This window comes from Lepus europaeus, chromosome 3 (assembly GCF_033115175.1).
Source record: "Lepus europaeus isolate LE1 chromosome 3, mLepTim1.pri, whole genome shotgun sequence".
In the NCBI taxonomy this organism is placed as follows: Eukaryota; Metazoa; Chordata; class Mammalia; order Lagomorpha; family Leporidae; genus Lepus; species Lepus europaeus.
The window spans coordinates 140,160,613-140,186,096 of record NC_084829.1 but is presented as its reverse complement, the minus strand read 5'-3'; the positions used below and the strand labels follow the sequence as shown (position 1 = coordinate 140,186,096).

Below are 25,484 nucleotides of genomic sequence, written 5' to 3'. Positions count from 1 at the left end.
CCCTTGCCCTCACTCCCCCTCCTTCAATTCTTATTTTTCTTTTAATTTTTACAATGGCATATTTCCAATTTACTTTATAATCACAAGCTTACCCTTGATAAATAAAGAATTCAACAAGTAGTAAATAGAAAAAACGCTGTTCTTCAGCAGTATAGAAAAGGGTTATAAATAACAATCAAATCTCAAAATGTCAATTCCACTCATATACATCACATTTTTTTACTTCACATATTAACACAAATCAGGGAAACTCACATTAGATCTGGGATTTAAACCTAAGATCTGAAGCCATCAAATTACTAGATGAAAACATAAGAGAAACACAGCAAGACATTGGCATAGGCAAGTCTTCTTGAACAAGACCCCAGAAGCATAGCAAAAATAGACAAATGGAATTGCATTAAGCTAAGAAGCTTCTGTACACCAAAGGAAACACTCAACAATGTGAAAGGGCAACAGCATGGGAGAAAATATTTGCATAATATGCATCTGATAAAGGATTAATACTCAGTATATATAAGGAGCTCAAGAAACTCAACAATAAACAATCCAGTTAAGAAACGGGCTAAGGACATGAACAGGCATTTTTTGAAGGATGAAATACAAATAGTCAACAGACACATGAAAAAACTGTTCAGGATCACTACCCATCAGAGGATTGCAAATCAAAAACCACAATGAGGTTTCACCTCAATCCAGTTAGAATGGCTATCATCCAAAGACAGTATGGAGATTCCTCAGAAATCTGAAAATAGATATATTACGTGATCCAGCCATTCTGCTCTTGGGAATTTACCCAAAGGAAATGAAATCTGCATATAAAAGAGTCATTTGTACCCTCATGTTTACAGCATCTCAACTCACAATAGATAAGATACGGAATTAACTGATGACTTGATAAAGAAATTGTGTTATGTATACATGATGGAATACAACTCAGCCATAAAAAAAGAGTAAAATCCTGTAATTCACAAGAAAATGAATGCAATTGGAGACAATCATGCTTAGTGAAGTAAGCCAGAACCTGTATTGTTGTTCATGATATTCAGTGCACTTCCTCCAGGGAGGATTGCACATCCCCAATCTCCAGAAGACTGGCCTAGCCTGATGATTGATTTGTTTCAGCTGGTGAAGCTAGTCTACCTTACCAGTCCTGGCGCTTGGGAAGATACTCTCAAATCTATTCTCAAATGTAGCTGGAATTTTGTAAATAACATTGTGGAATTCATTGCAGAGATTTCTATAGAGTGGCTGATGTGAAAATTGTCACAGCAATCTATGTGAATATGATCCATCCTGAAAGGCATTATAAACGGACCTCATGAAACTCATGCCGGTCCCCATGTCAGGATGTTGTCCTGAAGGAGAGGCAGATGCTATGATGTCATAACTTGATGTGTGTCCTCAAGAGAAGTTTCTGTATGGGCTTTATGCTAAGAAATATGATGTTTCTGCTGAGAAAAGGAAACTTTTTCTGTCACTTCAACACTACATATTGTGTAACTGATCAAGTACTTGACCTATGTCATGTCAGTTAATAGGAAGCTTAGACCTAAAGTTTCAGCAAGTGTGCAAAGTCTTTGCAGGATCATTCTTCACTTTGTCTTGATTTTGGCTGTATTTTATTAACCTAATCTAAAATTATTTTTTTCACAAAACAGTTTTTAATCGATGCATTTTATTTAACCTTGTTAAGCTTGTCAAGTCCTTTGAAGGACATGGTGTAGGTATGAAATAAATATTCTTAAACACTATCATTGTCATGGTATGGAGTTTCTAATCATGTAACTACATGTCACCAACATTGCTTCTAATGAATGTTAAAATTTTAGTCCCACTGAATCAATAATGAACTCAATAGAAAAGATTCCCTTGAATCTGAGCCCTGAATAGTTCATGGCCAAGTCAAATGAAAGAAGTTCTCCCTTGATTGGAGCTGAATTTTCTTGACTAGTTGTGTGTGTGTGTGTCTGTGTGTGTCCTGGAAGCTTTTGGAGTTCAAGATTGACAATAAGATTCTTTAAATTAATTAGTATAATACTTCTACTCAGATGAACACCCCTCCGATACGAGTAACATGCTAAGTACTCTTAAATCACATAAAGGAATGGAAGGCATGTTCCCAGACTCCTGAAAGTTTTCATAGTCTAGCTGAGGAGTTCAGTTGGAAGACTAAAGAAGTGAGCATAAACAGCTCCAGATAGATAAAATCACACTGGGACAGCTGTGAACCTACCTATGGACTGGGGGAACTCAGAAAAAAGACATGGCTATGGTACGAATAGAATTAATTGGAGGAGCTTTTCTGGAGGAGGTACTGGTTGAGCCAGGTCTATTCATCACTATGCCTTCAAAGCTTCCCTTATCACTCTTTCCTCCTCCTCCTCCCTTGAACATTGAAAAAAAAAAAAGCTGGGCAATTAAAATGCTTGACTGAAGGAGACTAAGAACTCAGGCTTGGCCCCTACAGAGGGGCTATCTAAAATTGGGCCTCAGGACCCCTAAGGCTTCATTCTGGCTTAGGTGCAGATCTGCCATTTGTCGACATCCCTTTCCCAGCACCAAGTATGTTGGGGTCACTGGGAAAGAGGAACTTATGAATAAATTTGAAAGAGGGTCTGAAAATTTAGATGAATGCCAAAGGAGTCCTTTGTGAATAAAATTAAGCAGTCATTGCCATAGAGGACAAACGTCTTTAACTGACTCTGGTCTCCCAAGGTTTCCTCCAGGGGGCAGAGGCATGGGTCTGTGCTAAATGGCTTAATTTTCTTAATCAACTATTTCATTGTGAGTTTTTAATTTCATTCCCATGCCTATTTTTTTTTCCATTTTGCCATAATACAGCTCTAAGTACCGTGGCAAACATTTGACAGTTTGCTCAGCAGGTGCTGGGCTCTGTGGAGCTTGCGTAGCTCTACCTTTTATTAATTGGGTTTCAAAATGTGTTCTTGTGTGAACAGAAGCTAAGATGGGACTATTGTACCTGTCAACATGAAGCTGGGTGAAATAAAATATTTGGAATGTGTTTTAAAATAACTCATTGTAAGCTGGATCGGTAGGGAATTTAAAAGCAGAAATATTCTTTCATGTTGAAATAAATAATCATGCAATCAAAACAGCAATAACATTACAGAAATGGGGGGGGGGGGGGGGGCTTGTTCTAGGTTCTTTGGTATCCGGTAACAATGAGGACATTTTCTTTGTGCCAGTAGGCTACCCATTGGTGAGACAGTTCTGAAAAGGTATTTTAATAAAAAATCTAGAGGCCTGAGGAGGTAATAACAACTGTGAAAACCAACAAATAAGGTTCCCTAAAAACCTCTGGATGTTTCTAATTTTTGCCTCAATTCAAAAGTGGTGTTTTTTTTTTTTTAATCTTTATCATGAAAGGCTTTAGGGCTGAAATTTCAAATTCTAGCTTAAAACAGCTCTGCCCATCTTTGAGGCCCTGAGGAAACTCTCCCTCTCTCTCTCTCTTTTGGTCTAACAGAAATACCTTTGTGGCTCTTTTCCCTTTTTTCATATGTGGGCTCCAAGTTAAATGAACTTCAATGGCATGCATTCTAAAACTCCCACTTAGGGCAAGAGATCAAAGAGAGGTGAAGAGAGAGCAGTAAGAGCTGAGGAAAAGCTCAGAGATACATCAGGCTCACTCTCTCATCCTTATCACTGTCATTGCCATCAATAAGTCCGCTCCTTGATGTAGTGAAGGTGGCCTCGCTCCTTGCTCCTCTCCCCTCTCCTGGGGGACTCCACACAGTTCAAGGAGCTTTGTGTCTAGGAGTCTGAACATGGAGCAAAGTGGGAATGGAGCCATAAGAATGCTAAGCTCAAAGCCTAGGCAGCAAAATAAAATCTTGATGTTTGTTTCCAATCAGAGAAATAATAATATTGTAAAAATCTTAAAGTGTTATGAAAATAGACAAAGTACAAAAACAGAAAGTCCCCCCGAAATTCTAGTTAGAGATGACCACTGCTCTACATGCATTTTATACACACAGAAACAGCTGTATATACTTTTTAAAAAACAAAGACAGAACCATATCAAATAGCATGTGTCAGCTCTCTTTTGTACACTTGTCAGTATGTCAAGGACAATATTTTCCTTTGATGGAAAGAACTGCCACATCCTTTTAATGTTTGTCCACTGTTTCTCTGAAGAGATGTAAAATAATTTTGTGAGCCCAATTCCTATCAACAAATTTTTACAATTGCAGTATCAATATTACAGCCACTTGGGTGATATCTGGAGGACAGATTTCTAACATAAAGACCATGGAGTTACACATTTAAAATGTTGCTACTGGGACCAGCGCTGTGGCATAGTTGGTTAAGCTGCTGCCTGCAGCTCCAGCATCCCACATGGGCACCACTTTGAGTTCCAGCTGCCCGCGTCTGATCCAGCTCCCTGATAATGCACCTGGGAAAGCAGCAGAAATGGCCCAAGTGCTTGGGACCCTGCCACCCATGTGGGAGACTCGGATTAAGTCCTGGCTCCTTGCCTTGGACTGGCCCAGACATGGCTGTTGTGGTCAACTGGGGAGTGAACCAGCAGATGGAAGACTTCTCTCTGCCTCTGCCTCTCCTTCTCTCGAACTCTGCCTTTCAAATAAATAATCTTTAAAAAATAAAAAAAGTTGCTACCTATTTCCAAGTTACCACTGAAAAAGCTGTCTCAATTTATACTACCATCAGCAGTATATGAGGAAATACATGCTGTTTCACATTCTTTTAAGCTTTGCAAATATGAAGCATGAAATTTATCTTGTTGTTATTTAATTTTGCATTTTTTGCTATGCTGAGGTTATTTACACGTTTACGTGGAATTTTTACAATATTAAGTCATCTCACTGACTATAGCACAGTGTTATATTTATTAAGTCCTCCTTTATGTCTTTCAGTAGTTATATTATTTTCCTATGTGATGCCCTACAAATTTCTTATTAAATTTCTATTTATTTATTTACCTTTATTGCTGATATATTGCTGGGATTTTTTTTACTATATTTTAAGTGATTGTACTAATATAAATAAAATCTATTGATTTTTAAATTTGTTTTATATCTAGCTACTTTCCTAACATCTATTAGTTTTAGTAAAATTCCACTAGCTTTCTTTACAGGTAGACTATCATAATGTTGCAAATAATAAATTTTACTTTTTGTTTTCCTGTTGATATGCATTAGTGACAATGACTACTTCAATCTAATTTCAGTGTTCAGTGCAAAAGTTTTCAGTGGTTCACTGTTGATGATAGTGCTTATCATCTGTTTTGGACTTTAGACACTTTGAGAATCTAATTATAGACACACTCTCTCCTCCCACCAACTACATGTGCTACACAAGCAAGCAAATTTTTCATATATTTTTCGTTGATTCATACACACCTTAGGCCTGATGAATACACACACAAACACACCACAGATCAGGCTCAACTGACATAACTAAAGCAGTTTCAACAAGACTGGCCAAAGGGAACATTCCCAAGTAGGTGAAAGGTGTCAGCTTAATGCAACAAGCATTTGTTTCTCTCTCTCTCTCTCTCTCTCTCTCTCTCTCTCTCTCTCTCTCATTAGGGGTTCTAGTTGCCCAACAAACGGGTTAGCTTTCCAGTGCAATTAAAAGCAGACACTCTGCAAGGCACTAGCTATAAACTCACCTTGAATTACTCTCAGTCTATTAAAACAGTAAACAGAGCAATATGAAAGTGATCTGCAAGATGTGTGCATTCTGGAGGAGAACATCCTGGACACTTTAACCCTCAGGAAGTTTTGCATGGATTGTGCCTTCTGGAGTGAGATTTAAAAGATGGTATTGAAGGGGCAAAGACATTCCAAGAAAAGAAACAGAGCAAAAGTAGTTTGGCCTGACATATTTGTAGAGTGATGGGAAGTCCCCTGTGCTTGGAACACAGAGAAAGTGCAAAGATTTTCATTGCCCTGTCTGAAATGACTTTGTTTTTATGGTAGCTTCAGCCAAAATAACATAGTGTTATAAATCTTGCAAAATAAAGATTCCTCAGAAACCTCACACAAATTGCATAACTCTTCAACTATTTTGTTTCAGGGTAGAAAACTGATAGATATTCTCAGTCTTACCCCTTGGTTTACCGATTTAGTTCTTTTGTTCCTTTCTTACTTAATTGATCCAGAATATTGTGGCCTGCTGAGAATGCCTGAGGGCTTTCTTTGTCTGGTACCAATTTCAGGGACTTCTGGCTGAATGCATAGTGGAAGCTGTTAGCAGTTGCTGGAAATTTAGTGTGAAAAAGTCAGCTCTGCAGAGATTAACCCCGAAATAATTATCTAATTGATAATCATATACAAGAAAATTTTTCTCTTATAGGAATATTCCCTTACCTTCTACTTACCTCAATTAAATTCCTTGAGTATTTTTGTCCATGAATGGTATGCCTCTTTCCCCGTTGTTTCTTTCATTACATTCTTTTTCTTGTCTTCGTCTCTTCTATATTATATTTTCTCCATGGTTTTACCTTTCTTCATGATTTCCAAGCAAGCTTCAGTACTAGTCATCAGCTTTTACTCTTCCATATTTTGTTTGTCTTCCACTCTCACTTGAGGGCTGGGGCATTTCAGAGAGGGCCTGTGGCAGATATCAGTATTTTTTAAAAGCTCCTTAAATGATTCTCATGAGCACCCAGGATCGAAAACCACTGGAACCCAAGTATCCTTCATGAAACCCTCTTCATCACTTCCCATGCTCATCTCCTTAACTCTGCCAGCCACCCCCAAATAGGCTTCAATGAACTGAATCTCACTTCTAGAAAATGAAGGATAGACACATTCTGCTATAGAAACAACCATTATTGCATCATGTTTTCTTGTCCTAGAAATGTTTGTGATTTTTCACACTTGAAATGTGAAAAGCACACATGAAAAGAAAAAATACCTTCAATAAAATACAGAACTTCCTGTGTCTTTTTTCTTACCTGTATTTCTCCAGTGTAAAATTACTGAATTGTCTTCATGCTTTTCCCATTTAGTCATTTGTCTGGTTCCTCTAATTTGCGAACTCATGTGACTAACAACATATTTATGTAGTCTGATCAAAATGCACCAATACAAGGAATTCAGTGTCAACGCGTATTTAAAAAAACAAACAAGAAAGAAGTAACAGGAATGCTGAGAAACGTCTAAAAGAATTTCTCAGGCCTGTAGAAAACACGTAAGTGTAAAATATTGCCTAAAGTATTCTGTCATGTAAATTCCAAGACATTCTACTGTGGTTACAAATAACTCCTACTTGGATTTTCTTGTTTCCTCTTATTTCCTTAGCTTCATCTATACCTTTTACATAAGTGTTACTTTAGTAAACTCTTTGTATTTGTCAAATTACTATTGGATTCAAATACCGTCTTCAGTAATTGTTCCAGTCATATCCTCAAAGTGTATTTGTAATACATTCTTCACAGATCCTAAAGCAAGCTGTTATTAAGCACATAATTATAGCATAGACAGTAGAAAATTTAGTTTCAGTAAATGCCAAATAGCTTAGAGAATTCTGAAAGATATGACGAAAAAGCCATCATAAACTTGCTTTTTTTTTTCCTTCAAGACTTGTTCCTCTTGGTCCCACTCCCCTAATTCCTCCTGCACCACGAATCACATGGTGCAGGACAACTGAATCTGATACACATGATGGCATCAAACGCCTATGTGCTGACTTCCACAAACCATCCTTCTCCTATGCATTACTCATTTCACTGAACGAGTTCCAATGCAGTGACAACGCTTTCAGGGCAGCATGTTTCCCAAGCCCAAATGCCATATTTGTGCTTTAAAGTCATTCAAAATAATCAAAAGTCATAGAGGGTCAAAAGTAATTTTCCTAATCTCAATTGATACAGCACTTACAAATAACCATAAATGCATTTCCAGGTGAAAGCTCTTTCAATCCTGTACTAAGAACTAAAAGACATGGATTCTATTTTTGGTTTAGTACTGATTTCCTGCTGTAAGTCTTTCAGTTTCCACATGTATGAAAACCAGCAAGCTGGAGAAAAATAAACTGTTGTGTCCTTGGGGCCTATGGATCCCAGGAATTAATGAGTTAATAATTTACACACAGCACGTGTTCCTCAGGGGGATATGGTCTGAATAACACAGCACAAGTATAAAGTTAAAATAACGAATGATGACACAGGGAGAGAACTCCATTTATTTTGTGATGTGTATGGCATTCAGGTTCCACAAATTCTTCCCTAACATGTGGTTGCATTTAGCCAATACTCCTAATAATATTTATAAGTAGACTGAGAATTAGCTCACAAATACAATTCAGGAAGTTTATTTTGATGATTTGTTTTTCATGTCCTGTGAAATGAATTGCATTAGAGGTCACAGAAAGTGCCTTAAAGGGGCACTTCTTTAATATTTAAAGTGAAGTTGATCCAGATGAACATTATAATAAGATACACACACAACTGGCATCTCTCTAGGGAGTCAAACTCTAGCTCTCTGCTTGGTTAGCCAAACTGTTGCATAACACAGAAACATGGCAAAAGGCAGTGCAAATGGTCTCTGTGTTTTCTGTCTTTCACTTACAGTCATGAAAAAGAGGTAAACAAACTACCTTATGTGAAGAGAAAGCAGGGATTGGGGCCTAACTCCATAGCTGACTAAATCGTCTGTTCTCACAGTTCATTGCAACGTGAATACAATTCCTACTGAGTATATTTAATTTGATCCTGCAAACCTTTAACCATGTTAGCGATTTAAAAAGGAGAAGAAGAAAACAAGAAAGAAAAATAACTGTTGTCAGCTAAGCTGAAAGCACTCTGCTCTTAAGCTTGACATCAGCTCCCCAAACACAACAACAAATACACACCTCCAAATCTCAATTTTCTCTTCCAAACCCACAGCTCATTTTTCAACTATTTCAATGAACACACACACACACACACAGACAGATGGAATCATACAACTATTTCAACATCAGTACAAGTTAACAACTTCGAAAAAAATGTAAGAATTAAGTAACAATTTTGCAAAGCTTCTTTCTGAAAGGGGGAACAATGTACTTCATATTGCAGGTTTTTCAGCTTTTAATGTTAAGCAACTTTAGTAAGCATTTGAACATGTTCTTAATTTCAAAATGTAAATTCATTTGTGACCTAATAAAGAAGTGTCCTGGATCAGAAATAACAGAATTGAAATGCTTGCTCAGAAGACTATAATATGCCTTAGACATCAGAGCATCCTAGGATGTAAAATGGAAATCTCTCTCCTAAAGATAAGACTACATTAAGTGTAAATAAATCAGAAACACACATTAAATATTCCATTTGCTCCTCACGGAAGGAAAACTTTTAATTCAAGTGACTATACATTTTAAAAAAAATTCACTAAGAGATTTCGTGGAATCTCACGCTCAGAAAGATACTGGGATTGGGAGTGGAGAGGGCGGGCATTTGGCACTGCTGTGGATTCCCACATCCCATATCAGAGTGCCCGCTGTGCTGTGCTTCCAATCCAACTTCCTGCTGTAGCACACCTTGGGAGTTAACTGAGGATGTCTCCAGTACTTGGGTGCCAGCTGTCTAAATGGGAGACCCAGAAGGAGTTCAGGTCTCCTGGCTTCAGCCTGGCCCAGCCATGGTTTTGTGTGTATTTGGGGATTTAATCAGTAGATTGATGATCTCTTCCTCCCCGCCCCCACCATTTCCCTCTCTGTCACTCTGCTTTTCAAATAAAAATTTTTAATTAAAAAGAGTAAAGATATTGACATTTTTGCATTCCTCTATATGGCAATAAGTCATCCATGTGTAATTTTCTGCTAGCTTAATTTTTTCTCTGCCAATGAAATTCTGTTGAACTTGCTTTTTTTGAGTGTGTAAAGAGACACATAAGCAGATGATTGTTATTGGACCTATTCTAATAAAAAATAGATGTTAATATTAAAATAAAACATACACCAGAATACTTAAAGTATACTTAATATACTTTTCATACGTAAAGCACTTCAAGCATTCATTTTCCTGATATCTACACATTTCACATGCACAACATATCCTGTTTTACTAAGAGGATATTCACTGTACTCTCCCCAGGGTATCAGAGCACCAGCAATATTAGTGGCAAATTATGCAGAAATCAAATAGTCCCATAGAAAGAATAGGGCATCATCTGAAAGCAAATAATTTTTGGCCTCTCCATTTCATAAGCAATTAAGACTTCTGGGTAACAAATATTTTTCTTCTATCCAGACAGTAAAGCCCATTCAGCTTATAGGGCATTTTTTCTCCTGTCTTCCCAAAACTGTAAGAATGTTAGCTATGTACCGCCTAGACCATAGCAGATTTGAAGCTGTGAGAGGTTGAGGGATATGACTGAGTTAACAGAGCAGGCACCCCAAGAATGACAAAGATTAATAGCTCACAGAAAAACTACTACAGCAGACAAATAAAATGTCGTAATTTTGAGATAATACAGAGATTTATTGAAGGGGAAAACTTCTCCATACATTTAATGGGCCATAAGTGCATTGGTACATTTATATTTATAGTTATACCTGAGTCATAAAAAGTTATGTTTAATATGCTCTTTAAGATGTTTAAGAAAGCAGAGAAGTTTCAAATATAATTATAAATGTTTCCAATAAAAAATAATCCCATTTTTAAAAGGTTTAGAATTTAAAAATATAACTTTCAGATATTTAGGAAATTTAATTTCGCAGAACACCCCCTTTTCTGGCAGCCACAGAATTAACTAAGGTATTTGGCATTATTGTAGTTTTAAAGTTCAACTGAACATTTTGTAGAGGTAAAAAGTTATCAAGAGTTCAGGCGAAAGTTTAGGAGAAGTTTTATCTAGAATAGAGTAAGCCAATTGAAATTTTCACATTGGAAATGTTTTGCTGGTCACCAGATGAATGCGATGAGTAAAGAAGGATTTTGTTGACTTTTGGTTTTATTGTATTTTATCCAATTAGTGATGTTTACACAGAGAGAGGATAAGGGTTGAGTGAACCCCAAAGGTATCGGAGTTAAGTCAGAGGAGGATGGGTGCCTTGCTACTGACTACATCCTGGGTTTTTCTGGTCCCAGGATACACTTTATTACAAAAAAATAAATAAAAAGTGATAAAACTATAACTTTTTTATTATTCACTCACATATAAGCACACATACATTGAAATGGAAGGGTAAATAATTTCTGGTTGCATATTTTTAAAATACATTTTCTAAAATTTAATTTATTTGAGAGGGAGAGAGAGAGAGACAGATAAACAGAGATGCCCCCATCTGCTAGCTTGCTCCCCAAATGCCTGTAATGGCTCCCAGCTGAGGCTGAATCCAGAAACTGGGAACTCAGTCACACATTAAGGTCTCCCACATAGGCAGCAAGGATCCAACCGCCTGAGCCATCACTCAGGATGTCATTCAGGGTGCACATTAGCAGGAAGCTGGAATAGGGATCCCAGCTGGACCAGAACCCAAACAATCCAATTCAGGATGCATGCATCCCAAGCAGTATTTCAGCTGCTAAGCCAAACGCCAGCCTTTTGATCTCACATTTTTGCAAGCAGGAAAAGACAAGATTGGGTAGGGTGGTAGTGTCTAGGTTAACTATTGTAGGAAGCATGCAAAACTTATTAAATATGAATTTTCTTGACCACAGCAATCCATCATGGTTAGCTGATGAACCCAATCCATGGTAAGCATTCACCCACTCACTGTTTGGTTTGACTATATTTCTCTCATATGAGACGTCAGGCTGCAGACCAGCATTATCCCATTATTCCCCTATCCTACACCATATATGTTTGATCCCATCATGCTTTGTGGCTGAGAGGCAAACTGATACCACAAAGTACCATAAACACAAGAACACTTAAGTCTGTATCTCCAATAGGGGGAAGACTCAATGGGGGTTGGATCCCACTGGCCAACTGGATGACCCACATCTGATCCAGATGTCTGAGGTCATTTATAGCCAATTCTCTAGTCTAGCCAATTAGTGTTAACATTGAAGCAATTGACTTACCTGCTGACAGTCTGCATCAACAGATAATTTATGACTTGAACTTCTGTAATTATTTTAATAGCCTTTTCATACCCTTTCCATTCAACTTTCACAAGAGCATTTAAAGTGAGAACCCTTCACTAAAGGAAAGGGGTGTGAAGTTCTTAAAGAAACACTTCATTAAAGCAAGCTGCCCTTTGAAGATGATCTGTATCGAATAACTCCCATACTCCTCCTTTTAGCTCATTAATTTGGAAATATATTGGATTCTTTTACACCATCTTGAATTATTATTATCTCTTAAATTGCACCTTTGTTTATTGCCTATATTTAGAAGACCTTCAAATATCTCAAAGATCAACTTGCTCCTCATTTTCTAGTTATTAATAACAATGGAGACTGGAAAAAAATTATTCCTATAAGTCTGATTTCCCCTCACTAATCAGGCCAATGATTCTTGACATTGAAAAGGCAGTTTGCAGCCAAAAATGATGCAAACTGTGCTTACCCTGGTCCCCCACAGGAAGATATCCCCAATGTCATCAACATGGATGACAGACAAATGTCAGAACCACACAACAGTGGCTAAAGGAAAATCCCAGAACAAAGCTAGTGTCAATGAAGAAAAAGTGAACAAATAAATTGTTTTAGTCCAGCTAGCTAACTAAAGAAATTATAGCACAATATTAAACTGCTATACTTCACGGCATACCACAGAGAATACCAAAGAAAATACTGCCTGGGGAGATACATGTTCAAACCTTCCCATCTGCAGCTGCTATCAATTATTCTGCCCTAATGTGACCAGAAATCTCAGTTTTCAATAGAGAAATATGAGTTGTAACAGACTCCTTATTGGCCACCCTTACATTCTCCACCCTGCCCCCACCTCCTGATTCTGTTTTGCTTTTCCAACATTTGAATGTCCACATACTTTGTATCTTAGCCCACTGGGAAGTTAGAAAAGCAAACTGAGCTCATTTCAGGGCATAGGAGACGTTTTGTGGCTTTCAGAGAATCTCCATTGGATTACAAAAGCTCATAAAAGAGTACCTTCACCCTTAATGTTATATAAACAAAGTTCTGTCTCTGTGTGTGATTTACACCCTTATTGAAGATCTTGAATTTTCCTTCTCTCCATGCTGCAAGATAAGTGAAGGACAAAAGGACTATTTAGAAGAGTTAACCTGATCATTTTTTAAAGGATGTGTGCAAATCATTGAGGCTGGAATCCCGTTTGTCAACCAAATTGTCAGGAAATAATTTATTACTGACAAGAACAAAGTGTGCAGCTGGATATCCCAAACAACAGTATGCTAAATGAGCCAGAGACTTGTTATAAATATCTTCCCAGGGCTGCATTTCCTATAGTCTGAAATTGTTCTAAAAGCAGCATGGTATAATGGAAGAAAGAAATGTATTGGGCATCAGTATGTCAGAGTTTCCTGTGGCTGTTCTAGTAACTAGCTTTGCTATCAAGTTATCCCACCTCTCGAGTTTTGGAAGACAAAATAAAATAAAATAACAAGAGTGCATACCAAATGATCTCTGAATTTCTTTCCAGTTGTAAAACTCTATACTGAAAACATTGATATCCTACACAGGGAGCATTGCCACTTGAATGCAGACAAATTAATCTAGGCTCATTCAAAAGATAAGAAACAGAATGTTGAAAACGGAAAAGAAGGGCTGTTATAAAATAGCCTTTTGAATTCCGTGTAAATTATATAATCAAGAAATCATTCTGCCAGTATAGTTAGCACAATAAATCCAAGTGGTAAAAAGAAATTAATCACAAATGAAAAGAAAGCAAAGTACTTAGGAATTAGGACTTCACTTTAAAAACCAAATTCTTGAAAATAAATGATAATAAACTCTCTCTTCTTCAGAACTTGCAGTCTTATTTCAGCTCTATTCCACCTTGTTTTACACGTCCCTGTGTGTATATCTTCTCTTCTGGGCTACAAGCTCCTCTACAGCAGGGGCCATATTTTATTCATGTTTATATTCTTCACAGTGCTTTGCCCAGAAAGGCACTCAATAAATATGTATTGAATTGAATCCTGTTTTCAATATATTGGATGAGTGTGGTAAATACTTAGCTGGAGCAATCAATCAAACTCCATTTAGCTTTTTGTAAATCTGAATTTTAGATGAATCCCTAAACTCCTTTCCCTTATAAATGACTTACTATGACTTCATGTAGAACCTGTGAAAAATTTAACCAAATTTTCTTTCTCAAAAAAGGAAGATATCAAATCATAAGTATGCCATTTAATTCTTATCAATTAGAATTTCCTTATGCTTATGCTTATTCATTTATTTATCCATGTATCATACATTTAATAGGTATCTGGGACTCCAAACTTCTGTTTATATAACTAGGGATAAGATAAGGTCCCTGCTTTCAACAGCAGAGTATTTGTAGTCTGCACAGAAGGTCAATGACAACACAGTGACATAATTATGGAGCTACTGATTCAAGCATGTAGGAGAGATACCTGAATGGGTGTTGAGGCTCATTTGAGGATTCTCAGAACAAGTAAAGACTAACATGAGCAGTTTAAGGCAATTCTTAGTTGGTCAGGGTAAGTCTTGTAGCTAAAGGCAGTAGCATTTTACAATTATTTAAGAAACTTTATGTAGTATTTACTATATGCCAGGCATTCTTCTAAACACTTTACAAATAATAATTCCTTTTTTTTTTTTTTTTTTTTTTTTTTGGACAGGCAGAGTGGATAGTGAGAGAGAGAGACAGAGAGAAAGGTATTCCTTTTTGCCGCTGGTTCACCCTCCAATGGCCGCTGCGGCCGGCTCATCGCGCTGATCTGACGCCAGGAGCCAGGTGCTTCTCCTGGTCTCCCATGCGGGTGCAGGGCCCAAGCACTTGGGCCATCCTCCACTGCCTTCCCGGGCCACAGCAGAGAGCTGGCCTGGAAGAGGGGCAACCGGGACAGAATCCGGCGCCCTAACTGGGACTAGAACCCGGTGTTCCAGCGCCGCAAGGCGGAGGATTAGCCTGTTAAGCCACGGTGCCGGCCAAAAAATAATAATTCCTTTAATGCAACAACAGTAAGAGGGAAATATCATCCTACCCATTTTACAGATCAGGAAACCAAGGCACACAAAAGATAAATAGCTTTGCAGGTCAAATAGCTAGTAGATGGCAGAGCTAAGATTTGAACCCAGACTCTCAGGGGTCTGAGTTCCTGCTTTTAATCCTCCTGGTTACATGTTTTCTGATAGGTTGCAGAGAAGGGAGGCTGTGCTGAGAAAGGAGAGCTGGTGGAGTCCCTGGAACTAAGATGATGTGAACATGGGACAAGGGCCTGGGGAAGCATGCATGGGAAGCCACACAGAGCTCAGCCTACAACCTTCGGGGAGAGGAGGGCACATCACACTCATGCCCTGGTAGAAGCTGAAAACTCTGCTTGCTGTGTAAGGATGAAGGGACGAGGAAGGGCTCAGCCTAAGCGAGGCAGTGACGCTGAGAGATGCTAGCTGGTCTAAGGGTGGGCTGGGAAGGATGGTCGTCTAAGAGCTCAGAACTGAGCCTGCTCTACCCCTGCTGAGTTCACAGACAGGGTGAAGCTGGGTCTTTAGGAAAGTGTCAGGTTAAGTGAGGACGCTGCCGCCACCTCTTCTTCTCCACCTATCCCCAGCTCCGGTTTGGGAGCGATTCAGAAACCGCCAGGTTAGCCAAGGGAGGGAAGAGAAGTACAAATCACACAAAGAAAGTGTCAAGGAGCCTACCTTGGTCGCCCTCCCTAACAGCAGGGAAGGAATTTTAGATGGGGCAGCTCTCCAATTCAAAGTGAAGGTCAAGGTAGTCCTCTTTATTACCAAAATGTGCCCAGAGAGCTTCATGGGGGCTGTCAATCACTGTAAAGGAAAGAGTGCCCATACTGAATTGATTTAAAGGGACAAAATCTAGATAGTCTGCAACTACATCATAATCATGATGAGCACTGGGCACAAACTGGGGATACATCCAAGCTATGAGGCTACTTTAAAAAAATTCATGGAAAATGGAACTAAAAATAAATATTTTAGTGCAACATGTTGAAATGATTAATCCAAGGTATCTTCAGAAAGTTCATAGAAAATTCATATTATTAAAAAGCTGCATAGCTTTCAAAAGTATTTATTTAAAAGGCAGAGAAACAGAGAGAAAGAGAAAGATGGACAGGGGAGAGAGAGAGATCTCTAATCCTCCAAGTGCCCACAACAGCTAGAGCCCAGAACTCAATCCAAATCTTCCATATGGGTGACAAGAACCCAGTTACCTGAATTACTTCTGCTCTCTCCCAGGGTTTGGCATTAACAGGAAACCTGAATTGGAAGTGAAGCCAAGACTTGAACCCAGGCTCTCCAATATGGGTTGCAGGCATCTTGTAGCATCTTAACCACAGCAGCAAACATCCACCCCACAAAATATTTTTGGCACCAAAATAAACTTTGTAATCCTATTTTTCCATGCAAATTGTAATGTACCCTTGTATGTCCTAAGCTAGTCAAGAGCTCTGGAGAATCTTGGTACCACTCTGCATGATCCACGTTCAACTCCGTGAGTTTTCTGTGGCAAAGTTGCCCATGCAGGCCATAGTCTTAAAGCCTCAGTATTCTTTCCAAGCCCACACTCCAAACCATGGCAAAGCAGACTTGTCCAGGAGGTTACTGCTTTCTAGGGGCTGAGGAAACGCATTCTGTTATATGGCTCACACACAAGGAACAGGAGTTAAGCCACACTGTTGGACTCACAGGCCATGCTCACTTGCATTCCTGGCGTCATCTCTTGCCACCTTCTTCCAGCTTTGCCCCCACAATATAGCTATGAGCACTACGCACAGTTCCTTCAATACAGGAGGGCTGGCTCTTTTGCACTTAACACCTCTTCACCCTCAAGTCTTTGCACTGAAGCTCCTACATCCAGAACTCTTTCTACTCCAATCAGCCCTTCATCTGGAAGCTGAGAGTGTGATTACAAACATGACCTTGGAGCAAAATACTTGGGCTCGAAACTTGACTGTCTCCATTTAGTCTGTTTGTAACCTTGGATAAGCTAGTTAGTCTTTCTAACCTCAACTTCCTCACCAGTAAAATGAGGACAACACCATTTACCTCATACACTGATGTTGTGGTGAGGATTAAATGACATATGAACAAAAAATATTTAGCCTATGGCTTGGTTTAAGTATTCAATAAACATTGACATTGCATAAACACTTGTTGAGCAAGTTAAATAAGTAGGCAAGTGGGCCCTGGAATATCCAGTATATCTGGTTTCCACATTTTGGAGAGCCATTCTCTCCAAAACCTGCCTGACCAACTTCTATGGACTGCAAAACCTGGAGCAAGTGACCTGGTTTGTTACAGAGTGAGCAAACTCATGTTTTGATGTCTTCATCTCCAGAGTTTACGGTTAAGTGAGAAGGCAGTACATACAGGCACATTGGTAAAAGAAAATTATCATGCTGGCTTTTGTGCATAAAGGAGGAATACATATAAGAAGTATGAGTATATATTTCTGCTAAGTGGAAATACTGAAAGAATAAATCAGAAATTGCTAGTGATACTTGAATTTAGCTCCTCTAAGGAGCATGGTCCTCCTTGATCATACATATAGGTAATATAGATGTTTATACATTATAATCACTTATTGTTTAAGATCATAATTCTAGGTGAAACAAAGCACTAATTGATTCAGATTCATTTTATTTTTTTTCCAGATTCATTTTAAAAAGCAATTTTACAAGAAGGAAGAGAGGAGAAAGAGAAGGAACATAGGCTTTGCTTTGTGCCAAGCACCAAGGTAAGCACTGTATTTACACAAGCTCCTGTGATCTTCACAGTCCTGCTAGGCAGTTACTCTTTTGCAAATGAGAAAACTAGGGTCAAGGGTTAAGCAGCTGTAGAGTGTGGAGCTGGAATTCAAGCTCACCCCTAAGTCCCAAGCCTTGGATCCTTCCCGTCACTGTGTGGCCTTCTGTGTAGTGCCCAGTTTGTACTGACATGGTAAGGATGACCATGACTTCTCCTTCACCATTAAACTTATTGCTAAGACCTTCAACAGTACCCCCAGGACAGAACTTTGCTGCACACCAGCTGAGAGCCTCTCCCTGGTCATACCTTCGATTATGGCAGTTCCATGATACAACTCTTCAGCCATAAAAGTTCTATCCTTTGACTTGATTTTCACATCTTTCTTTTTGTATATCCGAATACTCCAATAAATTCTGCACTTAAGTCTGAAGACTATAAAAGTGCAACAGGTTTATTTTGGTATGAATTGTTTTAATAAGTCAACCTTTATTTCAAACTACTACTACTTTCCATGCACAATACTTACAAGTCATGAAGACAAGCTGATAAGGTTAATATAATTTTATAGCAGGTTTTTAAGAAATTTTATTAAGGTCATTAGTTGCTCATTTTATCTTGGAGTCTGCTACAAAAAAATAAACCACTAGGACAATATGAGCTTATATTTCTTTGTAGAGTGAGGGGGAGATGTTTTCCATATTAGATTTTGCAAAGAAATATAACGGTACTTCAAAAAGTTCATGGAAAAACTAAATCAAAAGACACGTTTATTTTAATGCAAACACTTTTTACTTTATGCTTCATTTTTTTCATAATACACATTTTCCATGAACTTCTTGAAAATCTTTCATATGCAAACATTTAATGCTCTAAAAATGAAAGTTTCTCAGGTTAGGTACTTGACATGTATAAAAAAGGCGACGCTTTCCTTTTCACCCATCCCTTTACCAATCTTGGGCTTCAGTTCCATCCTGCAGGTGATGTCGTCTACTTTTTTCCAATATGATGAAGGTATGCACAGAAGAAGGTGTAAGGAGGGCCAGAGTCAGCGTCACATCTTGCTTGTAACATATTTTAGGGTTACACCATGTGTTCTAAAAGCAGGTTTCCATTCCTCTTCTTTCTCTGAATATTGTTTTAAAGGTCATTTTTGTGTTAGTTAGCATTTGTTATAAGCTTCAGCTCATTGTCAGCCGAGACTGGTTCACAGCTTCAAGCTCCTTTTGCTGGTGCTGCAGTTGGTCAGTGAGAACGTGTCCCTCCTTGAATCTTATTTACATGCCCTTTTGAACCCTGGCACTAAGGATGAGTGCACCCATACAAGTGAAAATATTTCTGTAAGCCACTGTTGTTACAGTCTTAAATTTAAGTGGCATGGTCTGATTGGTAGAACTTTAGGGTTTGAAAATATTACCCAAACATCATAGCATTAGCACATACTTCTTTGCCTTCCTTCCTCCTGTTTTTCATTCCCTGTTAATTCATGAATGATGGCAATGAGCATTGACCTTCCAAACAGAGCCTATCAGCACAAACACTACAGTGGGAAGAGTGTATCTCTGTTTCCATAACCTAGACACTCATCACACACATGCAGACAAGGAGACTTGCGTGATTGTCAGATGGAAAGTTGGGATTCTTTTTCAGGGGTCGACTCCTTTGTTTTGGAAATCCAATTTTGGGAGAGTTCAACTATAGAGCAGAAGCAAATCATTTGGAGGATAGGAGAAATTATTTGCTCCCCTGGGAACACAGTCATTTGCCTATCCTGCATCTCCCAGTGTTGTATGGGACTCATTTGATCTTTCTTCCCTTGTACAGAATCTATGTCAAACGTTCAATGTAAAGGGAGGTCAGTAAAAAATCAGGAGCTTTGAACACAAAAAGCCATTGATATGCTCGTCTAATCTTTTACAGGTCATTTTGCTTTTTGAAAGGCAAAATAATAATAAAAATATTTCAAGAGGGTAGATTTCTTAAATCACACCCCCCCCCAAAAAAAAAAAAAACAACTCTATTTTTATTTTTAGTAAGAGATCATTTTCTTGGTAACACTGTCCATGCAGACATAATTTCTTTCTCAGCTGAAACATCTTCGGCTCTGCTTTGGCTTGCCTTACAACCAAGCAAGTATTTGCAAAAGGATTAAGAGTGCTCGCAACATGGGCGGCGCTCCCGACAGGGGCACTGAGTTTGCACTCGGTTCCCTGCATTGCCTTATTACAAGTGCTGCCTTTTTTCATCAACCCTTTCCCACACCCATGCACAGGGAGTGAGGAAAGTAGGGTCTAATGTCATTTACCGTCCCTCCTTCCTGTGAAGCCTTTCCTTCTACCCTTTATTTTCAGCTTTACATAGAATTTTCCCAAGAATTAAAAAGCTTATTAGAAGAAAAATATCTACTTCTAAGACAGATTGTTTATTTTACAAGAGAAGAAATCAACAGTAGTTAATGTCTAATGGTAGAAATTGCTCTTTGGACTATACTATATCAAGGCCACTGTAGGAATGAGTCATAAATTGAACTCCTATTTTTTTATGTATGTACATATCTTTATAACTTGTTGTCTCTTCCTGACTAAGCAGATTGCTTCACATCAACAATGTGAAGGAATGAAAAAAAGAAATATATTAAGGGCACCAAGAACCTCATGAGTTTGTATTACCAGTATCCAATGTAGAACAGTGAAATTAATTCCTTTTTTGATTTATTTGTTTCTATAGACAAAAATGTGGGGGCATTGACAATGCCTCTCAAAAATTAAGACACTAAGAAAAAAAAAGAATATCTTCTGTTATGGAAACTCAAAAATAAGCAAAATAGGTCAAAACAAAAAGAATGGAATCTCCAGTGGCACACCTCCTTGCAGATCCAGTCCTAGCTCTCCCACAAATTATATAACTTCAAAGATCTCACATAACCTCTTTGAGACTTTTTTTCCCTATGTATAAAACTACAAAGTTCATCTAAAATATCTTTAAACTCCTCCAGAATTCAAACATACCATGTATCCAAAGCAGCTCCCAATATCATGGACTCAGCGACCTTTTCTACTATTCTGATTTTCTACTATTTTGACTATGTGCCTCCCCTTTGTTGGCATTTGGTTCTTTTTATGACTCAATCGAAGAGTTGAAAATGGTGAAGTGACCTACCCAAAGTCACACAAAATACTCCAGATGAGGTCTAGAATTTTGCTTCATTTTCTTTTCCAAGTTCCTCTTTGTCTTTATATGTGGTCTTATTTAATGGGGTCATATTTATCACCCTGACAAGACTTTCTGGGTTCCTGCTGAGTGCACAGCAAGTTCCCAGGCCCCATGGGAATTTATGTGGCTCACAAAAGGCATGACTCCCACACAAGCACTTTCGATCTAAAATGATCCCATCTGTTTGACCTTTTCAGTATAGTACACAAATATCTCTGTGTCCTTTGCTAAGTAAATAAAACAACTATAGTTCAATTTAAATGATGTTTACAGATAAAGAAATAAGGGATTCAAAAGAAGTTTGTCCAAGAGATCGTATGTCTAGAAATAGAATTCAGACTCTGATTTCTTCTTGTTCAACTTGTTATTACTATTATTTTGAGAGGCAGAGTGACAGAATTGGAGGGAAGGAGGGAGGGAGTGAGGGAGGGGGCGAGGGAGAGAGAGAGAGAGAGATCAAGAGAGAGAGAGAGAGAGAGATCTTCTATCTACTTTCTATCCACTGGTTCACTCTCTAAATGGTAACAATAGCCAAGGCTGGGCCCAGCTGAAGCCAGGAGCTCCATCTGGGTCTCCCAGATGCGTGGAAAGGATCCAAGTATGTGAGCTACCACCAGATGCCTTCCCAAGCACATTAGCAGGGAGCTGAATTAGAAGCAGAGTAGCCAGGACTCAAACCGACACTCTGCCATAGGATGCCAGCATCAGAACTGGTAGCTTAAACTGTTGCTCTGTAACACTTGCCTCCCAAACCAATTCTTGATAAAAGAGTGTTACATAGTATTCCATGTATCTATGTGTGAGCATCTGCGAATTTATTCCCTGCTTTCACTCTTGATTCTATTGTTCATTTTGTTAATCTTGTCAAGGACAGCAATATAGGGGCAGCATTGTCCAGAGAGCATTAACATATTATAAATGAGAAAGGCATTCTTGGATATTGAGCCCACACTTCCGCCTTCCTTCAAATGGAATCATTTACTTAATGTCCCACACATGAATGTTGCCTCTATTTACATATTTACCTTGGAAGGAATGCATTATTCCCTGAGCTATTTCACTTGAGAGACTAGCTCTTATCATTAAAAAAAATTCTAGATTCGAAACTTTGGATCTGAATCTGGCATCTCTAGCATTCAGATATGTCTATCAAGCCAGTGGAGGCAGTGTCAGGTTAAGCAAGGGAAGAAAAATTCAAGAAACACAGAGTTGACTGAAAAGTAGTAAGATAGTGCCAGAGAGTCAGGTCATTCTGAACATACCACAGGGACAGTCTTCCAAATTTCTCTATACCATCCGTATCTTCTGAGGCGGTAAATACACTGAAAAGAAGAAGCAGTGAATCAAATTTCTATAAAAGACAGTAACATCACAAGGTAATCCAATTGGGTATTGATGATAGGATCACAATGTAATTGTAATTGATTGAATCCAGTTTACACTAGGACTAAGATACAAGTTGACCACAATCAGCATGTCAGTGCTGAAATTCTTTCTTGAGTGGCCTGCGCTGTGGCACAGCAGGTTAACGCCCTGGCCTGAAGCACCGGCATCCCATATGGACGCTGGTTTGAGACCCGGCTGCTCCACTTCCGATCCAGCTCTCTGCTATGGCCTGGGAAAGCAGTAAAGGATTGCCCAAGTCCTTGGGCCCCTGCACCCACGTGGGAGACCTGGAAGAAGCTCCTGGCTTCGGATCAGCGCAGTTCTGGCTGTGGAGATCAACTGGAGAGTAAACCATCAGATGGAAGACCTCTCTCTTGCTCTCGCTCTCTCTCTCTCTGCCTCTCTTCTCTCGTGTAACTGACTTTCAAATAAATAAATAAATCTTTAAAAAAAAAGAAAGAAATTCTTCCTTGAGCAGAGAGCAGGACTAGCCTACAACCGGACTGTGAAAGAACGGATGATCATCGAGTTGCTCTAGGTTTCTCAGTACCCTCAAGTATAGATACTGCCAGAGTGAATCAGAACGAGACAGGAGATACAGGCCATGCAATGAATAACGGAACCCACATGGGAGCTAAAATGCCTCCTCCACACACGAGTCGTCTGAGGACTCTCAGAGCTGTCTCAGAGGAATCTGAGAAGATCAGATATTCTCAAGAGCAAGAAGGAACTAACACCACTGAGGTCCTGCTTTTCTGTGTGGTTACATACGCATGGCAACAACAGCCATGAAATAGGAGTATTTGCGGGTACTATCCCGTCACTTTATGTGCTTTCACCCTTGTTGACCAAAGCACTGTGAAGTTGGAACTAGTGTCGTCTCCTTACAGCTGAGGGCCTAATAAGGGTTCCCAACTCCATGGCTACTAAGATGTGAAACAAGAATTTGAAAATAGGTCTCTTTTCACCACGTCATGCTGTCTCCTGGAGTAACACAGAAAAAAATGTGCATTACATAAATATTAAATTGAAATACGTCTCCCTAAAGCTTTCGCCCACTGATCTGAGTTCTGTCTTCTGGAAAAAGAGTACCTAGGCTCCTCCTTCTTCCACATCGCAGGTCCTCGGGGATTACGAAAATGCCCCTCACGGGCTCCCCTGATTTTTCCTGCTGACTTCAGCTGGGGCCCTGTCCATTTCCTCAGCATCCTGGTCCTCAGCCCCTGGAATGTGAAATTTGTCGACGTCTCCAGCACTGTAGATGTTCTCTCTCTTCTGCTAAAAATATTTCCCATAGCACCACGGGGCTCTACTGAGCCTTCAGGACTCCTCCATGCCAGAAAGCTCCCCATTTTCCCAAAGTTTAACAAGACACATCAACTCAGCATCACCCACCAGACCCCCCTAGGAAGTGGACAAGGTCTCCGAAAGCCCATCGGGCCTGGCGGCTTAATTCTCTGGAGCCAGTTCGCTGCCACCCTAATGTAAATGTTATGATAAAATATTAAACTGTATGTATAATTGATGCTTACTTTATAGTAATTCAGGGTCTTGCTTGTTTGAATAAAATTCATTATTTACAATTTTTTACTAGAAGTGGTTTCTCTTTGTTGATGTCTCTCCTAATTGTTTGAACAAAATGACACATTTTTCCTAGGCAACATCAAAATAATTATTATATTCCTCTTAGTTAGAAGTTAATATCTAAGCTTCTGATAGACATTGTTATAAATATCCATTTTTGCTCAAGAAAAATACCTACATCTATGCTATGCAGAGATATTTATAGACAGATGTATTAGCCCAAGTGCTGTTCTACCCATCATAGTGAGGAACCCAACTACCAGTTCCCACGTATCTGAACTCTACTACATTTGCCTAAATGGGTTCTAAAACCTGAGGTCAATGTTTATAGATTAAGGGGCATGGGGAGGTATAGTACATTTACCTATTAAATTAAATATTTTTAACCATAATTTAAAACTTCAATATTAACTTACATTGAAAAGTAATATAAAGTTTCAAAAGTATACCCCTTGCATTCCTGTCTGTGCGATGTGGGAAGAAAGATGGCATACTGACATAGTCTGGAAAACTGCCAAGCCATCCACTCAATGAAGAGAAACGCTCATGGGAAGATCCCCTGAGTCCCTCGAGGCGTAATATTGCAGAGCAGCTGAGAAAGGGAAAACCATTGCTACCCCTTCAGGAGTACCTGCAATTTCCAACTATAAAAAAAGAGACTCATTAATCTAAGTTAAGTTCTTTTCTACCATTCATATGCCATGAGGAGATATCTTTTTTAGAACTGTTATTAACTTGTGGTGTAGATCACTTAATGATTAATAAAGACTAACAGCCATACAATCTCACCTAAAAGAGACATGTATTTTAGGCAAGACATGAAATTTCCTGACCCTTGTTCAACTAAAAGTAACCCTGGAGACTAGTATACTAAAAAGCACAAAGCTTTCTTAAAAATTCCTTATACTCATGTATATAGATGATATAATTGCTGACTAGTTTGTTATTTTGCTGGTTAAAACATATAAACAAAAGTCAACTACTTTAATCATATTTAAACCATTTGAGCCATTTAGCAACTTTTTTCCCCAGTACTTTATTTCTAGTGAAAATAGCTATCCCTAAAGCATTAATCACGTTACCCTTTATTTAACAAGCACATTGAACCATGTGACATCTATTGCTATCTTTTTTTAGTTTTTAAATATGCACTGTTAATTAGGTTTTTGCATTATAATTATTCACAAGCCCTTTAAGGGCAAATACCATTTCTTATATCACTTTCTGTCTTTTCAGGACACCTAAAATATCGCCTTTGATATTTATTCATTCACTAGTCATTCAACAGTTTATATGTTTATCACATGCCAGGGCTTGGGCATAAAGTCATGTCATCAGGAAGCTCACACGAATCTTCTCTGAAACAGGCAGAAGGGGCCCCAGACGATGTTGTCTGGAACAGAGGAGTGGAGAGACGGACGAAAGTCAAAAAGTCTCCACAAAGGAGGTGACGCTTGGCTCTGTTCTGAAAGGACAAAGGAGTGGAGATGTGCCAGGG

At 38.8% G+C, this 25,484-nt stretch overlaps 1 long non-coding RNA gene across 3 annotated transcripts in view; it reads right to left on the bottom strand.

The window, feature by feature from the left end:
- The window catches only part of LOC133757134 (uncharacterized), a 73,970-nt gene that overhangs the window by 7,182 nt on the left and 41,304 nt on the right, over window positions 1–25,484 (bottom strand). For 2 of the 3 annotated variants that reach the window (XR_009865568.1, XR_009865567.1), the window contains exons 1-2: window positions 6,950–7,047; window positions 6,371–6,603 (exon numbers count right to left, since the gene is read on the bottom strand). This is a non-coding gene — a long non-coding RNA (uncharacterized LOC133757134). Of the gene's footprint in view, window positions 1–6,370; window positions 6,604–6,949; window positions 7,048–22,278; window positions 22,339–25,484 lie in introns of those variants that run through there. The other variant, XR_009865569.1, reaches the window with a different exon arrangement.